A 19,790-nucleotide genomic window follows, 5' to 3' on the forward strand; every position below is an offset into this window, starting at 1 on the left:
AGGTACTGCAAAAAATGGGATTTCCAGGGAGGTTTCTAAAGTGGGTGGGTTTACTGTATACGGAAATATACAGCAGAATTCGTGTAAATGGGCACCTTACAAATGCGCTTAATGTGCGCTCTGGCGTCCGCCAGGGGTGTCCGTTATCCCCACTCCTGTTCGTTGCGTGCATCGAGCCGCTGGCACAGATCTTGAGAAGGGACAAATGGATCAAAGGACTTGACTTGCCAGGTGGACTGACCGCGACATGTGCTCTTTACATGGACGACGTGACCCTTCTTTTGAACGACGTTTTATCGGCCCAAAGAGCACTCGACTTGACTGACTGGTACGGAAGGGCCTCGGGCGCCAAGCTCAACAGGAGCAAGTCCGAGGCCCAGCTCTTTGGGCCGTGGGGTGACGTAAGACCAGATCTGGCAGTAAATTTTAAACAAACAGACATGAAAATTTTAGGCATCAAATTCGACAATGAGGGTGGTGGACGGGGCAACTGGACTGACGCGCTAGGGAAAGTCAGGCAACGACTGGGGTATTGGGGACTACGACAGATGACTTTTGAAGGCAAGGTTTTAATTTTTAAAGCCGTCATCTTACCCCTGCTTTTATTATTGTGTTCTGTTTTTAGTCCCCCCAGGAGCTTTCTTTTAGGTGTGGAGAGAGCGGTGTTTTATTTCATGTGGGGGTCCAAATGGGAGAGATTGAGGAGGGAGGTCCTAAAGAAAAGGAAGGAGAATGGAGGAAAGGGCCTCCCAGACCCCCACCTGTTTTTAGGAGCCCATTTCACCGCCCTCCACATCAGCTACGCGACGACCCCATCCGGAGACAGCAAGACAGCGGCTTTAGCCCGGTTCTGGATGGGGTCGTACCTGAGAAAACTAAAAGTTTTAAAAACAGATCTTAAACGTCCAGTTGCTTTTAACCTGCCCCCACAATACGTTTTTATTAAAAAGTTTTTAATCCAATTTGACTTAGAGGGGCAGGATGTCACCATTTTAACTAATGCCAAGTCTCTCGTCTCTCTTGTGCAGGACCGGGAAGCAGTGAGCCCCGTTCCCGGCCTCACACTAAGTGAGGCCCAGCAGGCTTGGAGGAACGCTGCCCACCCCGCCCTCCAGAACAAGCTGAAGGATCTGGCGTGGATGGCGCTCCATGAGGTCCTCCCGGTCAGAGCCGTGATGTACTCCCGGGGCATGGGGAAAACCAACACCTGCCCACGGCCAGGATGTGGCCAACCTGAGACCGTGCGGCACCTGCTCTGGGAGTGCAGAGTGGCGAGGGACCTGTGGGCCGATACCGGCCCCCTGCAATGCCCGAGCCTGCCAGCAGGGGAGGTCCAACTGAGCTACCGGCTAGCGGCTAGCGGGGTGGGCCAGGGCGCCAACACCATTCCAGCCGCCGACTTCGCCGCGCTCTGGCTCACCCTCAACAGTGTCAAAGCCGCATTGTGGACCTCCCGCAACCTGCTGGTAGGGAAGCGCGTGACGGTGCCCCTGCCAGCGTTACGGCGGCTGGTGACATCCACGCGGCAGGAGGCGCCGCACGTCGCCAATCGGAGGAGGGGGCCGGGGTCACACGCAGGAGGGTCCCGACCCCCACGGCTGCTGGCTCCCGCCGACGCACCCCCACCATCAACATCACGGGACGGAGCAGCGGGCGGAGGGGAGGACCTCCACTGGGCGCATCCGCGCTTGCCTCGCTCTTCTGGAGAGCGGGGTGGAGCCTCTTGCTAGTGGCTCACCCCGGTCCTGCACGACAGAGACTTTTCACTGGCTTTTTAGCACTTTTGGAACTCTTTTAAAAAGCGTGGACTTTTAACATCCTTTTACATAAACATGGACTTTTAAACACACACATGGACTTCACACACACAGACACAGTTTTAAAACAAAAATGTAACACATGATTTTATTGCTGTAAAAAATGTGCTGTGAAAAATATGGAAAAGTGTGAAACCTACGATAATGTGAAATGTGAAACCATGTGAAAAAATAAGCAACAAAGTGATGTAACCTTGATGGAAAAGACAAAAATGTACCGAGACAAAAGAAGAGTCCTTGAATTGTGAAAATCAAACAAAAAACAAAATGTAATGTAAAAATAATATGTTTGGTGACAATAAAAGTTTTCCAAAGGAAATCTGTTCTTATCAGTTTAATATCTGATACGTCCTCTACCCGAGGACTATATATTAATCTGATTTTTGGAACAGGGAGACGGAAGAGGGGCTTGCTCCGTCCGCTCCACGCATCGACCCGGTATTGCAGTGACTCCAGGAACGGTGCACATCCCTTTGATTGTGGAAGAAAAGAACCCAGCCAGCGAGCGGAACCAACCTCTGGGACTTTGGAACCCTCCTTGACAGACAGCAGACACGTGAGTCCTTGCCAGGTCTTTTGGCCAACCGTGCCACCTCCCTTTTCGGGCCCTTTTGGGTTTTCCCGCCCTTTTTCTCTTTTTTTTTTTTTTTTTTTTTTTTTAAAATAGCTGGATGACACTGTGTTGTGACTGGAGCATGTGTGTGGGAGGTGGAGAGACTGAGTGGCAAGGCAAGCCACGCCTTGGCTGGGGCAGCACCTTGGAGTCACCCTCGCGTCCACGACTACCGCCGTTCTTGACCTCCGTCCAGCGTGCCCTGTGGCAGCAATCGCTCGGGTTTCTCTTCATCTCGCACAAATCTTTCGCCTTTTACTAAAGATTTCCGTGGAGGGGAACAGCCCCGAGTTTACGGTATTTTTGGAAGCTCTGCTTCGGCGGAGCTGCACCTTTCTGTCCAAAGTCAAGCGTCGTCGTGTGGGGGTCCGCTTTTGCTGGTCCCGCCCCCAAGTAACCCTCCGAGTGGCGGGGCCCTCGCCAGAGGGGGCGCCGGACCCCGTACAGTTGTGGGGTATCGCTTCTCGGCCTTTTGGCTAAGATCAAGTGTAGTATCTGTTCTTATCAGTTTAATATCTGATACGTCCTCTACCCGAGGACTATATATTAATCTGATTTTTGGAACAGGGAGACGGAAGAGGGGCTTGCTCCGTCCGCTCCACGCATCGACCCGGTATTGCAGTGACTCCAGGAACGGTGCACATCCCTTTGATTGTGGAAGAAAAGAACCCAGCCAGCGAGCGGAACCAACCTCTGGGACTTTGGAACCCTCCTTGACAGACAGCAGACACGTGAGTCCTTGCCAGGTCTTTTGGCCAACCGTGCCACCTCCCTTTTCGGGCCCTTTTGGGTTTTCCCGCCCTTTTTCTCTTTTTTTTTTTTTTTTTTTTTTTTTAAAATAGCTGGATGACACTGTGTTGTGACTGGAGCATGTGTGTGGGAGGTGGAGAGACTGAGTGGCAAGGCAAGCCACGCCTTGGCTGGGGCAGCACCTTGGAGTCACCCTCGCGTCCACGACTACCGCCGTTCTTGACCTCCGTCCAGCGTGCCCTGTGGCAGCAATCGCTCGGGTTTCTCTTCATCTCGCACAAATCTTTCGCCTTTTACTAAAGATTTCCGTGGAGGGGAACAGCCCCGAGTTTACGGTATTTTTGGAAGCTCTGCTTCGGCGGAGCTGCACCTTTCTGTCCAAAGTCAAGCGTCGTCGTGTGGGGGTCCGCTTTTGCTGGTCCCGCCCCCAAGTAACCCTCCGAGTGGCGGGGCCCTCGCCAGAGGGGGCGCCGGACCCCGTACAGTTGTGGGGTATCGCTTCTCGGCCTTTTGGCTAAGATCAAGTGTAGTATCTGTTCTTATCAGTTTAATATCTGATACGTCCTCTACCCGAGGACTATATATTAATCTGATTTTTGGAACAGGGAGACGGAAGAGGGGCTTGCTCCGTCCGCTCCACGCATCGACCCGGTATTGCAGTGACTCCAGGAACGGTGCACATCCCTTTGATTGTGGAAGAAAAGAACCCAGCCAGCGAGCGGAACCAACCTCTGGGACTTTGGAACCCTCCTTGACAGACAGCAGACACGTGAGTCCTTGCCAGGTCTTTTGGCCAACCGTGCCACCTCCCTTTTCGGGCCCTTTTGGGTTTTCCCGCCCTTTTTCTCTTTTTTTTTTTTTTTTTTTTTTTTTAAAATAGCTGGATGACACTGTGTTGTGACTGGAGCATGTGTGTGGGAGGTGGAGAGACTGAGTGGCAAGGCAAGCCACGCCTTGGCTGGGGCAGCACCTTGGAGTCACCCTCGCGTCCACGACTACCGCCGTTCTTGACCTCCGTCCAGCGTGCCCTGTGGCAGCAATCGCTCGGGTTTCTCTTCATCTCGCACAAATCTTTCGCCTTTTACTAAAGATTTCCGTGGAGGGGAACAGCCCCGAGTTTACGGTATTTTTGGAAGCTCTGCTTCGGCGGAGCTGCACCTTTCTGTCCAAAGTCAAGCGTCGTCGTGTGGGGGTCCGCTTTTGCTGGTCCCGCCCCCAAGTAACCCTCCGAGTGGCGGGGCCCTCGCCAGAGGGGGCGCCGGACCCCGTACAGTTGTGGGGTATCGCTTCTCGGCCTTTTGGCTAAGATCAAGTGTAGTATCTGTTCTTATCAGTTTAATATCTGATACGTCCTCTACCCGAGGACTATATATTAATCTGATTTTTGGAACAGGGAGACGGAAGAGGGGCTTGCTCCGTCCGCTCCACGCATCGACCCGGTATTGCAGTGACTCCAGGAACGGTGCACATCCCTTTGATTGTGGAAGAAAAGAACCCAGCCAGCGAGCGGAACCAACCTCTGGGACTTTGGAACCCTCCTTGACAGACAGCAGACACGTGAGTCCTTGCCAGGTCTTTTGGCCAACCGTGCCACCTCCCTTTTCGGGCCCTTTTGGGTTTTCCCGCCCTTTTTCTCTTTTTTTTTTTTTTTTTTTTTTTTTAAAATAGCTGGATGACACTGTGTTGTGACTGGAGCATGTGTGTGGGAGGTGGAGAGACTGAGTGGCAAGGCAAGCCACGCCTTGGCTGGGGCAGCACCTTGGAGTCACCCTCGCGTCCACGACTACCGCCGTTCTTGACCTCCGTCCAGCGTGCCCTGTGGCAGCAATCGCTCGGGTTTCTCTTCATCTCGCACAAATCTTTCGCCTTTTACTAAAGATTTCCGTGGAGGGGAACAGCCCCGAGTTTACGGTATTTTTGGAAGCTCTGCTTCGGCGGAGCTGCACCTTTCTGTCCAAAGTCAAGCGTCGTCGTGTGGGGGTCCGCTTTTGCTGGTCCCGCCCCCAAGTAACCCTCCGAGTGGCGGGGCCCTCGCCAGAGGGGGCGCCGGACCCCGTACAGTTGTGGGGTATCGCTTCTCGGCCTTTTGGCTAAGATCAAGTTAGGATCAATGAGAAGAGAGATGGATAACGATTCGTCGGCCCGCTGGGTGCGACTGAGAAATACGGTTCGGGTGGAGTTGATGAAGGATGCGTCGGTGGAGGTGAGGACGAGGTTTTCTGGCTGGTTTGTGGCGACGGAGCTATTGGAGTCGATGTTGGGGCTGCATCCGGACTCGGTCTACTGCTTTCAAGACTTCTCCAGTTCGGGGTCTGTGGATATATCCTTTTGCACGTTGCCGACTTGCCATCGGTTCATGGCGGAGTGGGCGGGGAAGACTGAGGACGAGAGGACGACGGGGCTCCAGGTGCGGCCGCTGTTCGCGCATGATCGCCTGCCACTGATTGTACATATGTACAATCCCTGGGTGGCTGATCAGGACGTGGAGGTCTTTTTGCAGCGCTATTGTTCAGAGGTCGTTGGAGGGACTCGCCTAAAGACATTTGGGATGTGGAATGGTAAGCGACGCTACCTTGTGAAGCTACGTGTGGAGCCTGGGAGTCTGGGTGAGTTAATGCACCCTCCGGGGTCCTTTTCTTTGGGCCCGGATAGGGGTTTTTTAACCTACCCTGGACAGCCTGAGTACTGTAGACGGTGTGGGGCACGGGGGCATGCTAAACAGCAGTGTCCAGGCTTGCGCTGCCGGTTTTGTGGCAAGAATGGGCATCTGGCTGCGGATTGTCGGGAGCCCAAGCTATGCTCGCTCTGTGGCTCGGCTTCCCACCTGTTTCGGGACTGTTCGTGGCGGCGACGCTCTTATGCGGAGACAGTTGGTCGGCAGGCTGGTGAGGAGGAGCGGGAGGTGGTCGAACGGCGCGAGCAAGGAGAGGCTGGAGAGATGGAAGGGCCAGGAGCTAGCGACTCGTCGCTAGCCGAGGCGGCCATTGCGCTCTCCCGAGAACAAAGGAGGCCGCATGGTCGTGAGGATGAGGGGGGGCTCCCCCTGGTGGCGGATCGGGATGGAGAGGTGCAGCTTTCGGAGACATCGCCGTCTGGTGGCCTGGAGGGCGGAGTGGAGGGCGACAAGGCGTGGAGTTCCCTCCCGATGTCTGAGGTGGAGGAGATGCTGCCGGAGCCTGAGGTGCCGCAGAGGGGGGGAAAGCGGCCTGCAGAGTCGGGGAGTGATCGGGGAGGCCTGGTGAAGCTCCAGGTGCTCGGGAAGGCGGCGGAGGGGAGTGGAGCGCCGTTGTTGGACCGGACGACTCTGGAGGTGGAGGGGGCCATCTTGTCTCCGGCCCTTTTCAGCTCGTCTGGGGACGGGTCCTCGGTGGCGGAGTCGGACGACGAGGACGACGAGGACGACGAGGACTCGGCGGAGGGGCTGGTGACTGTTTCCAGTGATAGCGGCCCGTCAGCGCTGGAAAGCCAGAGTCCGAATGTGGTGCGGCAGTCTACGGTGGCGGTTCGGCCCATGTCCCGCCTGCCGGAAGCTGCTGCCGCTGAGACTACTGTCGGACAGGACCGAGGTCAGCCGGGTGATGGACGGGATGGTGAATCGTGAGTTTTAATTTGAAAATGAACTTCTATGTAATAGACCGGACTTTGGTTGTGTGGGGTTGTGTTCGTTATTGTTATCTACTGTGTGTTTGGGGAGTTTTGCTTTCCTTTTTCTGGGTTTTGTTATGGGGGGGTTGACAGTGGCAACTGTTAATGTGCGGGGTTTGGGGGATGCCCTGAAGAGGAGGGCTGTGTTTTCCTTTTTTAAGTCCGTTCCTGCAGAGGTTTTCTTTTTGCAGGAATGTCATTTGAGGGATGGGGGGGATATTTCAAGGTTTGCTGGGGATTGGAGGGAGGGGGATTCTGCATGGGGAGTGGGATCTGTGAGGGAGGATGGGGTGGGAATTTTGTTCAGGCACTCTGTGACTGTGGAGTCCAGCGTGTGTGTAGTGCCGGGGAGGGTACTGTCGGTTGATGGGTTATGGAGGGGAGTGCGGGTGAGGTGGGTGAATGTTTATGCACCTAGTGTCCGGGGTAGGAGGTTGGGGTTTTTTGAAGATTTGGCTCCTCTCTTGATGACCACTAGGGTGGTCATTTTCGGAGGGGACCTGAACGTGTCGGTGGATGCGAGGGGGGCGGGGTCAGGTGAGCTGGGGAAGCTCTGTGGGGATTTTGGGTTGAGGGATGCCTTTGTTCAGGTGGGGGGGGGTGGGCCGGGATATACCTGGACTAACTCTAGAGGGGCTCGGTCCCGGATCGACTATCTTTTTATTTCAGGGGGGGTGTCTTTGTCGGGGTGGTTCTCGGGTCCTATGTGGGGCTCGGACCATTGCATGGTGAGGGTCCGGGTTGAGTTGGGAGGAGCGAGATGGGGGAGGCCTAGATGGCGGCTCCAGAACTCCCTTCTGGAGGATCGGGAGTTTTGTGACCGCTTTAGGTGGTTTTATGGTGGGTGGAGGCTCTTGCGGCCTCTGTATCCAGACTGGGGTAGTTGGTGGGAAAGTGTAAAGGGGAGGACGGGGAAATTTTGTAGGGAGTGGGTGAAGGAGCTGAATAGGAGTCGGAGGGCGGAGGTGGCTGGGTTGGCGGGTGAGCTGCAGGATTTGTGGGGGCAGGTTTTGAGGGGGGAGGTGGCCCCTGCGCTGGCGCATGGTCGGCTAGAGGAGCTGAAGGCGGGGCTTAAGGCCTTTTATGTGGCACAGGCCGCGGGCCTGCAGAGACAGGCGGGTCTGGAGGCCCGGGAGGGCGGGGAGAAGCCGTCGAGATACTTCTTCCAGCGTTTGAAGTCGAGGCAGAGGAGGGTGGACATGGTGGGGCTCCAAGGTGCTGATGGGTTGGAGGAGTCCACGGAGGCCATGTTAGGTATCGCGGCTTCGTGGTACGATGAGTTATTTGGGGAGAGGGTGGGGGATCAGGGTTTAATTGATTTTTTTCTTGGGGGACTGGGGGAGCGTCTGACTCCGGAGTTGCGGGAGCCTTTGGAGGCCCCTCTGGCCCTGGAGGAGCTGAGGGCTGCTTTGGGGTCCATGAAGAGGGAGAAGTCGCCAGGACTGGATGGGCTTACGGCCGAATTTTATATCACATTTTGGCCCGAGGTGGGGGAGGATTTGAGGCAGGTGTTGCTAGAGAGTTTTGCTAGGGGGAGCCTGCCGTTGTCCTTGAGGACGGGTCTGATCTCCCTCCTTTTTAAGGGGGGTGATGGGACCTGCATGGGCAACTGGCGGCCCATCACTCTCTTGGCAGTTGAGTATAAAATGATGGCAAAGGCACTGGCTATCAGGCTGAGGGGAGTGATGGGGGCGGTGGTGCATGAGGACCAGACATGTGGCGTGAGGGGGCGGTCGGGGGCCTTGACCCTGGCCTTGGTGAGGGACGTGCTCAGCTGGGCGGAGCAGAGGGGGTGCCCGCTGGCGGTCCTGAGCCTTGACCAGGAGAAGGCCTTCGACCGGGTCAGCCATGCGTTTTTATTCCGGGTGCTGGAGAGGATGGGGTTTGGTCCAGGCTTTCGGGCCTGGATTGGCTTAGCATACACGAATGTGGTGAGCCATGTAATGGTCAGGGGGCTACAGTCGAGGGCAGTGGGACAGAGGGGGGGAGTACGGCAAGGTTGCCCTCTTTCCCCCCTGCTGTATGTGATGGTGCTGGAGCCGTTGTTGGCGGCGATTCGAGCGGCGGGTAGTGTGAGGGGGCTTCATCTCCCAGGCGGTGGGGGGGGGGTTTTAAAGGTGTCCGCTTATGCGGACGATATGACCCTCTTCCTGCCGTCTGAAGGTAGTTTTAGGGCGGTGGAGGGGATTTTAGATAATTTTGGTCAGGCTTCAGGATCCAGGGTTAATCGGGCTAAGTCCTCTGTGTTATTCATTGGGAGGTGGGTGGATAAAGCACGGGTGGCGGGGGACTATAGGGTGGCGGAGGACGGAGTGAAGATTTTAGGGGTGTGGTTTGGTAAGGTAGATTACGCTAGCTGGAACTGGGAGAGGAAACTGGACAAGGTTGTGGGGAAGATGGTGGGGTGGGGTTCAAGGGGGCTCTCCTTGTCAGGGAGGGTCTTGGCGGTCAAGACAGATGTGCTGCCAACCCTGAACTATCTAGCATATGTGCTTCCGCTGCCGTTCTATACGGGGCGGAGACTTGAGAGGGCAATATTTAGGTTTGTGTGGGCGGGGCAGAGGGAGCTGGTGGCGAGGAGGGATATGTTTAAGAGTGTGGATCTGGGTGGCAGGGGGGTGCCGTGTGTCCCTCAGCGGGCCATGTCACTTTTCATGGCCTTCCAGTGCGCTTTGGCGTTGGGGTCGGTGAGCCACAAGGCGACGGTCTTTGCAAAATTCTGGTTCCGCTTTCCTCTGCGTAGCCTGGCGCCGATGGAGAGGGGCGTGCCATGGTCTGTGGATCGGCCCTGGCATTATGCCAGGGCGGCCGACTTTGTGAGGGACAACCGGTGGTGCTTGGAGGACGGGGTGGTTCTCAAGCACAGAGAGTTGTACAGTGGAGTTATGGCTAGGATGTACGGTACAGAGGAGAGGCGAGCAGGGATGGTCCAGGTTGTGGACTGGGGCCTCCTGCAGCCCTCTGAGTTGACGGGGAGGGGGCGGGATTTGAATTGGTTGGGGGCTATGGGGCGCCTTCCCGTGAGGGAAAGGTGGCATCGGCTGGGAGCAGGGGGGACCCCGTGGTGCCCATTGGGGTGCGGCGAGGAGGAGACGGGGCCGCACGCCTTCTGGCATTGCCGAGGGGCAGCGGGGGTGTGGGAGAGGGTGGAGGGGTGGTGGGGTTCTTGGGCTGGGGTGGTTTTGACGCGGGATTTTGTTATGTTGGGTGTGGGTTTGGGTGGTTTGGGGAGGGCAAAAAGACTGGCTGTCTGGACTTTGGTTACGGCGGTCAAGTTGGCAATTTGGGAGTGGAGGGAGGCTAGTCTGCGAAAGCAGCTGCCTAGGGTGGATCCTGAGAGGGTTTTTTGTATGGCGTTGGTGGGTATTAGGCGGGAGGTGAGGTGGTGGTTCAGGAGGGTGGGGGAGGAGGAGGCAGCAAGGGTTTGGGGGGGGTTGACAAGGGTGGGAGTTGGATGAGGGTGGTTGGGAGGCGGGGCTTGGGAAGGGTTTTGGGATTGGGGGTTATGTGGGTGTTTGCTATGTTGGTGGTGGTGTAGGACAGATGGTCTGATTCTGTGTTTGCTTATGTTTTGTATTTTGGTTTTGTTTTATTTTTGGTTGTGTTTTGGTGCTGATTTTGTGTGGACTATGGACAATACCATGAAATCAGAGGAAATGGAAAAAAAAAAAAAAAAAAGGGGCGTGGCCCCTGTGTATGTATTGTTTTGACTGATGTTTTGTTTGTGTTGATGTCTTTATTTGTTTGATTTGTTCTGAATAAACTTGAGTAGAAAAAAAAAATCTGTTCTTATCAGTTTAATATCTGATACGTCCTCTACCCGAGGACTATATATTAATCTGATTTTTGGAACAGGGAGACGGAAGAGGGGCTTGCTCCGTCCGCTCCACGCATCGACCCGGTATTGCAGTGACTCCAGGAACGGTGCACATCCCTTTGATTGTGGAAGAAAAGAACCCAGCCAGCGAGCGGAACCAACCTCTGGGACTTTGGAACCCTCCTTGACAGACAGCAGACACGTGAGTCCTTGCCAGGTCTTTTGGCCAACCGTGCCACCTCCCTTTTCGGGCCCTTTTGGGTTTTCCCGCCCTTTTTCTCTTTTTTTTTTTTTTTTTTTTTTTTTAAAATAGCTGGATGACACTGTGTTGTGACTGGAGCATGTGTGTGGGAGGTGGAGAGACTGAGTGGCAAGGCAAGCCACGCCTTGGCTGGGGCAGCACCTTGGAGTCACCCTCGCGTCCACGACTACCGCCGTTCTTGACCTCCGTCCAGCGTGCCCTGTGGCAGCAATCGCTCGGGTTTCTCTTCATCTCGCACAAATCTTTCGCCTTTTACTAAAGATTTCCGTGGAGGGGAACAGCCCCGAGTTTACGGTATTTTTGGAAGCTCTGCTTCGGCGGAGCTGCACCTTTCTGTCCAAAGTCAAGCGTCGTCGTGTGGGGGTCCGCTTTTGCTGGTCCCGCCCCCAAGTAACCCTCCGAGTGGCGGGGCCCTCGCCAGAGGGGGCGCCGGACCCCGTACAGTTGTGGGGTATCGCTTCTCGGCCTTTTGGCTAAGATCAAGTTAGGATCAATGAGAAGAGAGATGGATAACGATTCGTCGGCCCGCTGGGTGCGACTGAGAAATACGGTTCGGGTGGAGTTGATGAAGGATGCGTCGGTGGAGGTGAGGACGAGGTTTTCTGGCTGGTTTGTGGCGACGGAGCTATTGGAGTCGATGTTGGGGCTGCATCCGGACTCGGTCTACTGCTTTCAAGACTTCTCCAGTTCGGGGTCTGTGGATATATCCTTTTGCACGTTGCCGACTTGCCATCGGTTCATGGCGGAGTGGGCGGGGAAGACTGAGGACGAGAGGACGACGGGGCTCCAGGTGCGGCCGCTGTTCGCGCATGATCGCCTGCCACTGATTGTACATATGTACAATCCCTGGGTGGCTGATCAGGACGTGGAGGTCTTTTTGCAGCGCTATTGTTCAGAGGTCGTTGGAGGGACTCGCCTAAAGACATTTGGGATGTGGAATGGTAAGCGACGCTACCTTGTGAAGCTACGTGTGGAGCCTGGGAGTCTGGGTGAGTTAATGCACCCTCCGGGGTCCTTTTCTTTGGGCCCGGATAGGGGTTTTTTAACCTACCCTGGACAGCCTGAGTACTGTAGACGGTGTGGGGCACGGGGGCATGCTAAACAGCAGTGTCCAGGCTTGCGCTGCCGGTTTTGTGGCAAGAATGGGCATCTGGCTGCGGATTGTCGGGAGCCCAAGCTATGCTCGCTCTGTGGCTCGGCTTCCCACCTGTTTCGGGACTGTTCGTGGCGGCGACGCTCTTATGCGGAGACAGTTGGTCGGCAGGCTGGTGAGGAGGAGCGGGAGGTGGTCGAACGGCGCGAGCAAGGAGAGGCTGGAGAGATGGAAGGGCCAGGAGCTAGCGACTCGTCGCTAGCCGAGGCGGCCATTGCGCTCTCCCGAGAACAAAGGAGGCCGCATGGTCGTGAGGATGAGGGGGGGCTCCCCCTGGTGGCGGATCGGGATGGAGAGGTGCAGCTTTCGGAGACATCGCCGTCTGGTGGCCTGGAGGGCGGAGTGGAGGGCGACAAGGCGTGGAGTTCCCTCCCGATGTCTGAGGTGGAGGAGATGCTGCCGGAGCCTGAGGTGCCGCAGAGGGGGGGAAAGCGGCCTGCAGAGTCGGGGAGTGATCGGGGAGGCCTGGTGAAGCTCCAGGTGCTCGGGAAGGCGGCGGAGGGGAGTGGAGCGCCGTTGTTGGACCGGACGACTCTGGAGGTGGAGGGGGCCATCTCGTCTCCGGCCCTTTTCAGCTCGTCTGGGGACGGGTCCTCGGTGGCGGAGTCGGACGACGAGGACGACGAGGACGACGAGGACTCGGCGGAGGGGCTGGTGACTGTTTCCAGTGATAGCGGCCCGTCAGCGCTGGAAAGCCAGAGTCCGAATGTGGTGCGGCAGTCTACGGTGGCGGTTCGGCCCATGTCCCGCCCGCCGGAAGCTGCTGCCGCTGGGACTACAGTTGGACAGGACCGAGGTCGGCCGGGTGATGGACGGGATGGCAAACCGTGAGTTTTAATTTGAAAATGAACTTCTATGTAATAGACTGGACTTTGGTTGTGTGGGGTTGTGTTCGTTATTGTTATCTACTGTGTGTTTGGGGAGTTTTGCTTTCCTTTTTCTGGGTTTTGTTATGGGGGGGTTGACAGTGGCAACTGTTAATGTGCGGGGTTTGGGGGATGCCCTGAAGAGGAGGGCTGTGTTTTCCTTTTTTAAGTCCGTTCCTGCAGAGGTTTTCTTTTTGCAGGAATGTCATTTGAGGGATGGGGGGGATATTTCAAGGTTTGCTGGGGATTGGAGGGAGGGGGATTCTGCATGGGGAGTGGGATCTGTGAGGGAGGATGGGGTGGGAATTTTGTTCAGGCACTCTGTGACTGTGGAGTCCAGCGTGTGTGTAGTGCCGGGGAGGGTACTGTCGGTTGATGGGTTATGGAGGGGAGTGAGGGTGAGGTGGGTGAATGTTTATGCACCTAGTGTCCGGGGTAGGAGGTTGGGTTTTTTTGAAGATTTGGCTCCTCTCTTGATGACCACTAGGGTGGTCATTTTCGGAGGGGACCTGAACGTGTCGGTGGATGCGAGGGGGGCGGGGTCAGGTGAGCTGGGGAAGCTCTGTGGGGATTTTGGGTTGAGGGATGCCTTTGTTCAGGTGGGGGGGGGTGGGCCGGGATATACCTGGACTAACTCTAGAGGGGCTCGGTCCCGGATCGACTATCTTTTTATTTCAGGGGGGGTGTCTTTGTCGGGGTGGTTCTCGGGTCCTATGTGGGGCTCGGACCATTGCATGGTGAGGGTCCGGGTTGAGTTGGGAGGAGCGGGATGGGGGAGGCCTAGATGGCGGCTCCAGAACTCCCTTCTGGAGGATCGGGAGTTTTGTGACCGCTTTAGGTGGTTTTATGGGGGGTGGAGGCTCTTGCGGCCTTTGTATCCAGACTGGGGTAGTTGGTGGGAAAGTGTAAAGGGGAGGACGGGGAAATTTTGTAGGGAGTGGGTGAAGGAGCTGAATAGGAGTCGGAGGGCGGAGGTGGCTGGGTTGGCGGGTGAGCTGCGGGATTTGTGGGGGCAGGTTTTGAGGGGGGAGGTGGCTCCTGCGCTGGCGCATGGTCGGCTAGAGGAGCTGAAGGCGGGGCTTAAGGCCTTTTATGTGGCACAGGCCGTGGGCCTGCAGAGACAGGCGGGTCTGGAGGCCCGGGAGGGCGGGGAGAAGCCGTCGAGATACTTCTTCCAGCGTTTGAAGTCGAGGCAGAGGAGGGTGGACATGGTGGGGCTCCAAGGTGCTGATGGGTTGGAGGAGTCCACGGAGGCCATGTTAGGTATCGCGGCTTCGTGGTACGATGAGTTATTTGGGGAGAGGGTGGGGGATCAGGGTTTAATTGATTTTTTTCTTGGGGGACTGGGGGAGCGTCTGGCTCCGGAGTTGCGGGAGCCTTTGGAGGCCCCTCTGGCCCTGGAGGAGCTGAGGGCTGCTTTGGGGTCCATGAAGAGGGAGAAGTCGCCAGGACTGGATGGGCTTACGGCCGAATTTTATATCACATTTTGGCCCGAGGTGGGGGAGGATTTGAGGCAGGTGTTGCTAGAGAGTTTTGCTAGGGGGAGCCTGCCGTTGTCCTTGAGGACGGGTCTGATCTCCCTCCTTTTTAAGGGGGGTGACGGGACCTGCATGGGCAACTGGCGGCCCATCACTCTCTTGGCAGTTGAGTATAAAATGATGGCAAAGGCACTGGCTATCAGGCTGAGGGGAGTGATGGGGGCGGTGGTGCATGAGGACCAGACATGTGGCGTGAGGGGGCGGTCGGGGGCCTTGACCCTGGCCTTGGTGAGGGACGTGCTCAGCTGGGCGGAGCAGAGGGGGTGCCCGCTGGCGGTCCTGAGCCTTGACCAGGAGAAGGCCTTCGACCGGGTCAGCCATTCATTTTTATTCCAGGTGCTAGAGAGGATGGGGTTCGGTCCAGGCTTTCGGGCCTGGATTGGCTTGGCGTATACGAATGTGGTGAGCCATGTAGTGATCGATCAGGGGGCTACAGTCGAGGGCAGTGGGACAGAGGGGGGGAGTACGGCAAGGTTGCCCTCTTTCCCCCCTGCTGTATGTGATGGTGCTGGAGCCGTTGTTGGCGGCGATTCGAGCGGCGGGTAGTGTGAGGGGGCTTCATCTCCCAGGCGGTGGGGGGGGGGTTTTAAAGGTGTCCGCTTATGCGGACGATATGACCCTCTTCCTGCCGTCTGAAGGTAGTTTTAGGGCGGTGGAGGGGATTTTAGATAATTTTGGTCAGGCTTCAGGATCCAGGGTTAATCGGGCTAAGTCCTCTGTGTTATTCATTGGGAGGTGGGTGGACAAAGCACGGGTGGCGGGGGACTATAGGGTGGCGGAGGACGGAGTGAAGATTTTAGGGGTGTGGTTTGGTAAGGTAGATTACGCTAGCTGGAACTGGGAGAGGAAACTGGACAAGGTTGTGGGGAAGATGGTGGGGTGGGGTTCAAGGGGGCTCTCCTTGTCAGGGAGGGTCTTGGCGGTCAAGACAGATGTGCTGCCAACCCTGAACTATCTAGCATATGTGCTTCCGCTGCCGTTCTATACGGGGCGGAGACTTGAGAGGGCAATATTTAGGTTTGTGTGGGCGGGGCAGAGGGAGCTGGTGGCGAGGAGGGATATGTTTAAGAGTGTGGATCTGGGTGGCAGGGGGGTGCCGTGTGTCCCTCAGCGGGCCATGTCACTTTTCATGGCCTTCCAGTGCGCTTTGGCGTTGGGGTCGGTGAGCCACAAGGCGACGGTCTTTGCAAAATTCTGGTTCCGCTTTCCTCTGCGTAGCCTGGCGCCGATGGAGAGGGGCGTGCCATGGTCTGTGGATCGGCCCTGGCATTATGCCAGGGCGGCCGACTTTGTGAGGGACAACCGGTGGTGCTTGGAGGACGGGGTGGTTCTCAAGCACAGAGAGTTGTACAGTGGAGTTATGGCTAGGATGTACGGTACAGAGGAGAGGCGAGCAGGGATGGTCCAGGTTGTGGACTGGGGCCTCCTGCAGCCCTCTGAGTTGACGGGGAGGGGGCGGGATTTGAATTGGTTGGGGGCTATGGGGCGCCTTCCCGTGAGGGAAAGGTGGCATCGGCTGGGAGCAGGGGGGACCCCGTGGTGCCCATTGGGGTGCGGCGAGGAGGAGACGGGGCCGCACGCCTTCTGGCATTGCCGAGGGGCAGCGGGGGTGTGGGAGAGGGTGGAGGGGTGGTGGGGTTCTTGGGCTGGGGTGGTTTTGACGCGGGATTTTGTTATGTTGGGTGTGGGTTTGGGTGGTTTGGGGAGGGCAAAAAGACTGGCTGTCTGGACTTTGGTTACGGCGGTCAAGTTGGCAATTTGGGAGTGGAGGGAGGCTAGTCTGCGAAAGCAGCTGCCTAGGGTGGATCCTGAGAGGGTTTTTTGTATGGCGTTGGTGGGTATTAGGCGGGAGGTGAGGTGGTGGTTCAGGAGGGTGGGGGAGGAGGAGGCAGCAAGGGTTTGGGGGGGGTTGACAAGGGTGGGAGTTGGATGAGGGTGGTTGGGAGGCGGGGCTTGGGAAGGGTTTTGGGATTGGGGGTTATGTGGGTGTTTGCTATGTTGGTGGTGGTGTAGGACAGATGGTCTGATTCTGTGTTTGCTTATGTTTTGTATTTTGGTTTTGTTTTATTTTTGGTTGTGTTTTGGTGCTGATTTTGTGTGGACTATGGACAATACCATGAAATCAGAGGAAATGGAAAAAAAAAAAAAAAAAGGGGCGTGGCCCCTGTGTATGTATTGTTTTGACTGATGTTTTGTTTGTGTTGATGTCTTTATTTGTTTGATTTGTTCTGAATAAACTTGAGTAGAAAAAAAAAAATCTGTTCTTATCAGTTTAATATCTGATACGTCCTCTACCCGAGGACTATATATTAATCTGATTTTTGGAACAGGGAGACGGAAGAGGGGCTTGCTCCGTCCGCTCCACGCATCGACCCGGTATTGCAGTGACTCCAGGAACGGTGCACATCCCTTTGATTGTGGAAGAAAAGAACCCAGCCAGCGAGCGGAACCAACCTCTGGGACTTTGGAACCCTCCTTGACAGACAGCAGACACGTGAGTCCTTGCCAGGTCTTTTGGCCAACCGTGCCACCTCCCTTTTCGGGCCCTTTTGGGTTTTCCCGCCCTTTTTCTCTTTTTTTTTTTTTTTTTTTTTTTTTAAAATAGCTGGATGACACTGTGTTGTGACTGGAGCATGTGTGTGGGAGGTGGAGAGACTGAGTGGCAAGGCAAGCCACGCCTTGGCTGGGGCAGCACCTTGGAGTCACCCTCGCGTCCACGACTACCGCCGTTCTTGACCTCCGTCCAGCGTGCCCTGTGGCAGCAATCGCTCGGGTTTCTCTTCATCTCGCACAAATCTTTCGCCTTTTACTAAAGATTTCCGTGGAGGGGAACAGCCCCGAGTTTACGGTATTTTTGGAAGCTCTGCTTCGGCGGAGCTGCACCTTTCTGTCCAAAGTCAAGCGTCGTCGTGTGGGGGTCCGCTTTTGCTGGTCCCGCCCCCAAGTAACCCTCCGAGTGGCGGGGCCCTCGCCAGAGGGGGCGCCGGACCCCGTACAGTTGTGGGGTATCGCTTCTCGGCCTTTTGGCTAAGATCAAGTGTAGTATCTGTTCTTATCAGTTTAATATCTGATACGTCCTCTACCCGAGGACTATATATTAATCTGATTTTTGGAACAGGGAGACGGAAGAGGGGCTTGCTCCGTCCGCTCCACGCATCGACCCGGTATTGCAGTGACTCCAGGAACGGTGCACATCCCTTTGATTGTGGAAGAAAAGAACCCAGCCAGCGAGCGGAACCAACCTCTGGGACTTTGGAACCCTCCTTGACAGACAGCAGACACGTGAGTCCTTGCCAGGTCTTTTGGCCAACCGTGCCACCTCCCTTTTCGGGCCCTTTTGGGTTTTCCCGCCCTTTTTCTCTTTTTTTTTTTTTTTTTTTTTTTTTAAAATAGCTGGATGACACTGTGTTGTGACTGGAGCATGTGTGTGGGAGGTGGAGAGACTGAGTGGCAAGGCAAGCCACGCCTTGGCTGGGGCAGCACCTTGGAGTCACCCTCGCGTCCACGACTACCGCCGTTCTTGACCTCCGTCCAGCGTGCCCTGTGGCAGCAATCGCTCGGGTTTCTCTTCATCTCGCACAAATCTTTCGCCTTTTACTAAAGATTTCCGTGGAGGGGAACAGCCCCGAGTTTACGGTATTTTTGGAAGCTCTGCTTCGGCGGAGCTGCACCTTTCTGTCCAAAGTCAAGCGTCGTCGTGTGGGGGTCCGCTTTTGCTGGTCCCGCCCCCAAGTAACCCTCCGAGTGGCGGGGCCCTCGCCAGAGGGGGCGCCGGACCCCGTACAGTTGTGGGGTATCGCTTCTCGGCCTTTTGGCTAAGATCAAGTGTAGTATCTGTTCTTATCAGTTTAATATCTGATACGTCCTCTACCCGAGGACTATATATTAATCTGATTTTTGGAACAGGGAGACGGAAGAGGGGCTTGCTCCGTCCGCTCCACGCATCGACCCGGTATTGCAGTGACTCCAGGAACGGTGCACATCCCTTTGATTGTGGAAGAAAAGAACCCAGCCAGCGAGCGGAACCAACCTCTGGGACTTTGGAACCCTCCTTGACAGACAGCAGACACGTGAGTCCTTGCCAGGTCTTTTGGCCAACCGTGCCACCTCCCTTTTCGGGCCCTTTTGGGTTTTCCCGCCCTTTTTCTCTTTTTTTTTTTTTTTTTTTTTTTTTAAAATAGCTGGATGACACTGTGTTGTGACTGGAGCATGTGTGTGGGAGGTGGAGAGACTGAGTGGCAAGGCAAGCCACGCCTTGGCTGGGGCAGCACCTTGGAGTCACCCTCGCGTCCACGACTACCGCCGTTCTTGACCTCCGTCCAGCGTGCCCTGTGGCAGCAATCGCTCGGGTTTCTCTTCATCTCGCACAAATCTTTCGCCTTTTACTAAAGATTTCCGTGGAGGGGAACAGCCCCGAGTTTACGGTATTTTTGGAAGCTCTGCTTCGGCGGAGCTGCACCTTTCTGTCCAAAGTCAAGCGTCGTCGTGTGGGGGTCCGCTTTTGCTGGTCCCGCCCCCAAGTAACCCTCCGAGTGGCGGGGCCCTCGCCAGAGGGGGCGCCGGACCCCGTACAGTTGTGGGGTATCGCTTCTCGGCCTTTTGGCTAAGATCAAGTGTAGTATCTGTTCTTATCAGTTTAATATCTGATACGTCCTCTACCCGAGGACTATATATTAATCTGATTTTTGGAACAGGGAGACGGAAGAGGGGCTTGCTCCGTCCGCTCCACGCATCGACCCGGTATTGCAGTGACTCCAGGAACGGTGCACATCCCTTTGATTGTGGAAGAAAAGAACCCAGCCAGCGAGCGGAACCAACCTCTGGGACTTTGGAACCCTCCTTGACAGACAGCAGACACGTGAGTCCTTGCCAGGTCTTTTGGCCAACCGTGCCACCTCCCTTTTCGGGCCCTTTTGGGTTTTCCCGCCCTTTTTCTCTTTTTTTTTTTTTTTTTTTTTTTTAAAATAGCTGGATGACACTGTGTTGTGACTGGAGCATGTGTGTGGGAGGTGGAGAGACTGAGTGGCAAGGCAAGCCACGCCTTGGCTGGGGCAGCACCTTGGAGTCACCCTCGCGTCCACGACTACCGCCGTTCTTGACCTCCGTCCAGCGTGCCCTGTGGCAGCAATCGCTCGGGTTTCTCTTCATCTCGCACAAATCTTTCGCCTTTTACTAAAGATTTCCGTGGAGGGGAACAGCCCCGAGTTTACGGTATTTTTGGAAGCTCTGCTTCGGCGGAGCTGCACCTTTCTGTCCAAAGTCAAGCGTCGTCGTGTGGGGGTCCGCTTTTGCTGGTCCCGCCCCCAAGTAACCCTCCGAGTGGCGGGGC

General features: G+C 56.0%; 17 non-coding genes and 1 pseudogene across 17 annotated transcripts; all 18 read left to right on the forward strand.

Moving 5' to 3' along the window:
* Positions 1 to 2,118: 2,118 nt before the first annotated feature.
* On the forward strand, positions 2,119 to 2,289 carry LOC143101010 (U2 spliceosomal RNA; annotated as a pseudogene).
* A 355-nt stretch (positions 2,290 to 2,644) lies between these two features.
* LOC143101095 (U5 spliceosomal RNA) lies at positions 2,645 to 2,758 on the forward strand. Its single transcript, XR_012982086.1, has one exon. It is a non-coding gene; the product is annotated as a U5 spliceosomal RNA (small nuclear RNA).
* A 128-nt stretch (positions 2,759 to 2,886) lies between these two features.
* On the forward strand, positions 2,887 to 3,077 carry LOC143100988 (U2 spliceosomal RNA). The gene has a single exon (XR_012981991.1). It is a non-coding gene; the product is annotated as a U2 spliceosomal RNA (small nuclear RNA).
* A 355-nt stretch (positions 3,078 to 3,432) lies between these two features.
* Positions 3,433 to 3,546, forward strand: LOC143101096 (U5 spliceosomal RNA). The gene has a single exon (XR_012982087.1). It is a non-coding gene; the product is annotated as a U5 spliceosomal RNA (small nuclear RNA).
* A 128-nt stretch (positions 3,547 to 3,674) lies between these two features.
* Positions 3,675 to 3,865, forward strand: LOC143100989 (U2 spliceosomal RNA). The gene has a single exon (XR_012981992.1). It is a non-coding gene; the product is annotated as a U2 spliceosomal RNA (small nuclear RNA).
* Positions 3,866 to 4,220: 355 nt separating this feature from the next.
* Positions 4,221 to 4,334, forward strand: LOC143101097 (U5 spliceosomal RNA). The gene has a single exon (XR_012982088.1). It is a non-coding gene; the product is annotated as a U5 spliceosomal RNA (small nuclear RNA).
* A 128-nt stretch (positions 4,335 to 4,462) lies between these two features.
* LOC143100990 (U2 spliceosomal RNA) lies at positions 4,463 to 4,653 on the forward strand. Its single transcript, XR_012981993.1, has one exon. It is a non-coding gene; the product is annotated as a U2 spliceosomal RNA (small nuclear RNA).
* A 355-nt stretch (positions 4,654 to 5,008) lies between these two features.
* LOC143101098 (U5 spliceosomal RNA) lies at positions 5,009 to 5,122 on the forward strand. Its single transcript, XR_012982089.1, has one exon. It is a non-coding gene; the product is annotated as a U5 spliceosomal RNA (small nuclear RNA).
* A 5,450-nt stretch (positions 5,123 to 10,572) lies between these two features.
* Positions 10,573 to 10,760, forward strand: LOC143101004 (U2 spliceosomal RNA). Its single transcript, XR_012982006.1, has one exon. It is a non-coding gene; the product is annotated as a U2 spliceosomal RNA (small nuclear RNA).
* A 355-nt stretch (positions 10,761 to 11,115) lies between these two features.
* Positions 11,116 to 11,229, forward strand: LOC143101099 (U5 spliceosomal RNA). The gene has a single exon (XR_012982090.1). It is a non-coding gene; the product is annotated as a U5 spliceosomal RNA (small nuclear RNA).
* Positions 11,230 to 16,682: 5,453 nt separating this feature from the next.
* Positions 16,683 to 16,871, forward strand: LOC143101006 (U2 spliceosomal RNA). Its single transcript, XR_012982008.1, has one exon. It is a non-coding gene; the product is annotated as a U2 spliceosomal RNA (small nuclear RNA).
* A 355-nt stretch (positions 16,872 to 17,226) lies between these two features.
* Positions 17,227 to 17,340, forward strand: LOC143101100 (U5 spliceosomal RNA). The gene has a single exon (XR_012982091.1). It is a non-coding gene; the product is annotated as a U5 spliceosomal RNA (small nuclear RNA).
* Positions 17,341 to 17,468: 128 nt separating this feature from the next.
* On the forward strand, positions 17,469 to 17,659 carry LOC143100991 (U2 spliceosomal RNA). Its single transcript, XR_012981994.1, has one exon. It is a non-coding gene; the product is annotated as a U2 spliceosomal RNA (small nuclear RNA).
* Positions 17,660 to 18,014: 355 nt separating this feature from the next.
* LOC143101102 (U5 spliceosomal RNA) lies at positions 18,015 to 18,128 on the forward strand. The gene has a single exon (XR_012982093.1). It is a non-coding gene; the product is annotated as a U5 spliceosomal RNA (small nuclear RNA).
* A 128-nt stretch (positions 18,129 to 18,256) lies between these two features.
* LOC143100992 (U2 spliceosomal RNA) lies at positions 18,257 to 18,447 on the forward strand. Its single transcript, XR_012981995.1, has one exon. It is a non-coding gene; the product is annotated as a U2 spliceosomal RNA (small nuclear RNA).
* Positions 18,448 to 18,802: 355 nt separating this feature from the next.
* Positions 18,803 to 18,916, forward strand: LOC143101103 (U5 spliceosomal RNA). Its single transcript, XR_012982094.1, has one exon. It is a non-coding gene; the product is annotated as a U5 spliceosomal RNA (small nuclear RNA).
* A 128-nt stretch (positions 18,917 to 19,044) lies between these two features.
* On the forward strand, positions 19,045 to 19,235 carry LOC143100993 (U2 spliceosomal RNA). The gene has a single exon (XR_012981996.1). It is a non-coding gene; the product is annotated as a U2 spliceosomal RNA (small nuclear RNA).
* A 354-nt stretch (positions 19,236 to 19,589) lies between these two features.
* Positions 19,590 to 19,703, forward strand: LOC143101104 (U5 spliceosomal RNA). The gene has a single exon (XR_012982095.1). It is a non-coding gene; the product is annotated as a U5 spliceosomal RNA (small nuclear RNA).
* The last annotated feature ends 87 nt before the right edge of the window (positions 19,704 to 19,790 follow it).

This window comes from Alosa pseudoharengus, unplaced genomic scaffold (genome assembly GCF_046254945.1).
Source record: "Alosa pseudoharengus isolate Yale_2024_CS ecotype anadromous, Long Island Sound unplaced genomic scaffold, YU_APseudo_1.1 YU_APseudo_1.1_scf_3, whole genome shotgun sequence".
Lineage (NCBI taxonomy): Eukaryota > Metazoa > Chordata > Actinopteri > Clupeiformes > Clupeidae > Alosa > Alosa pseudoharengus.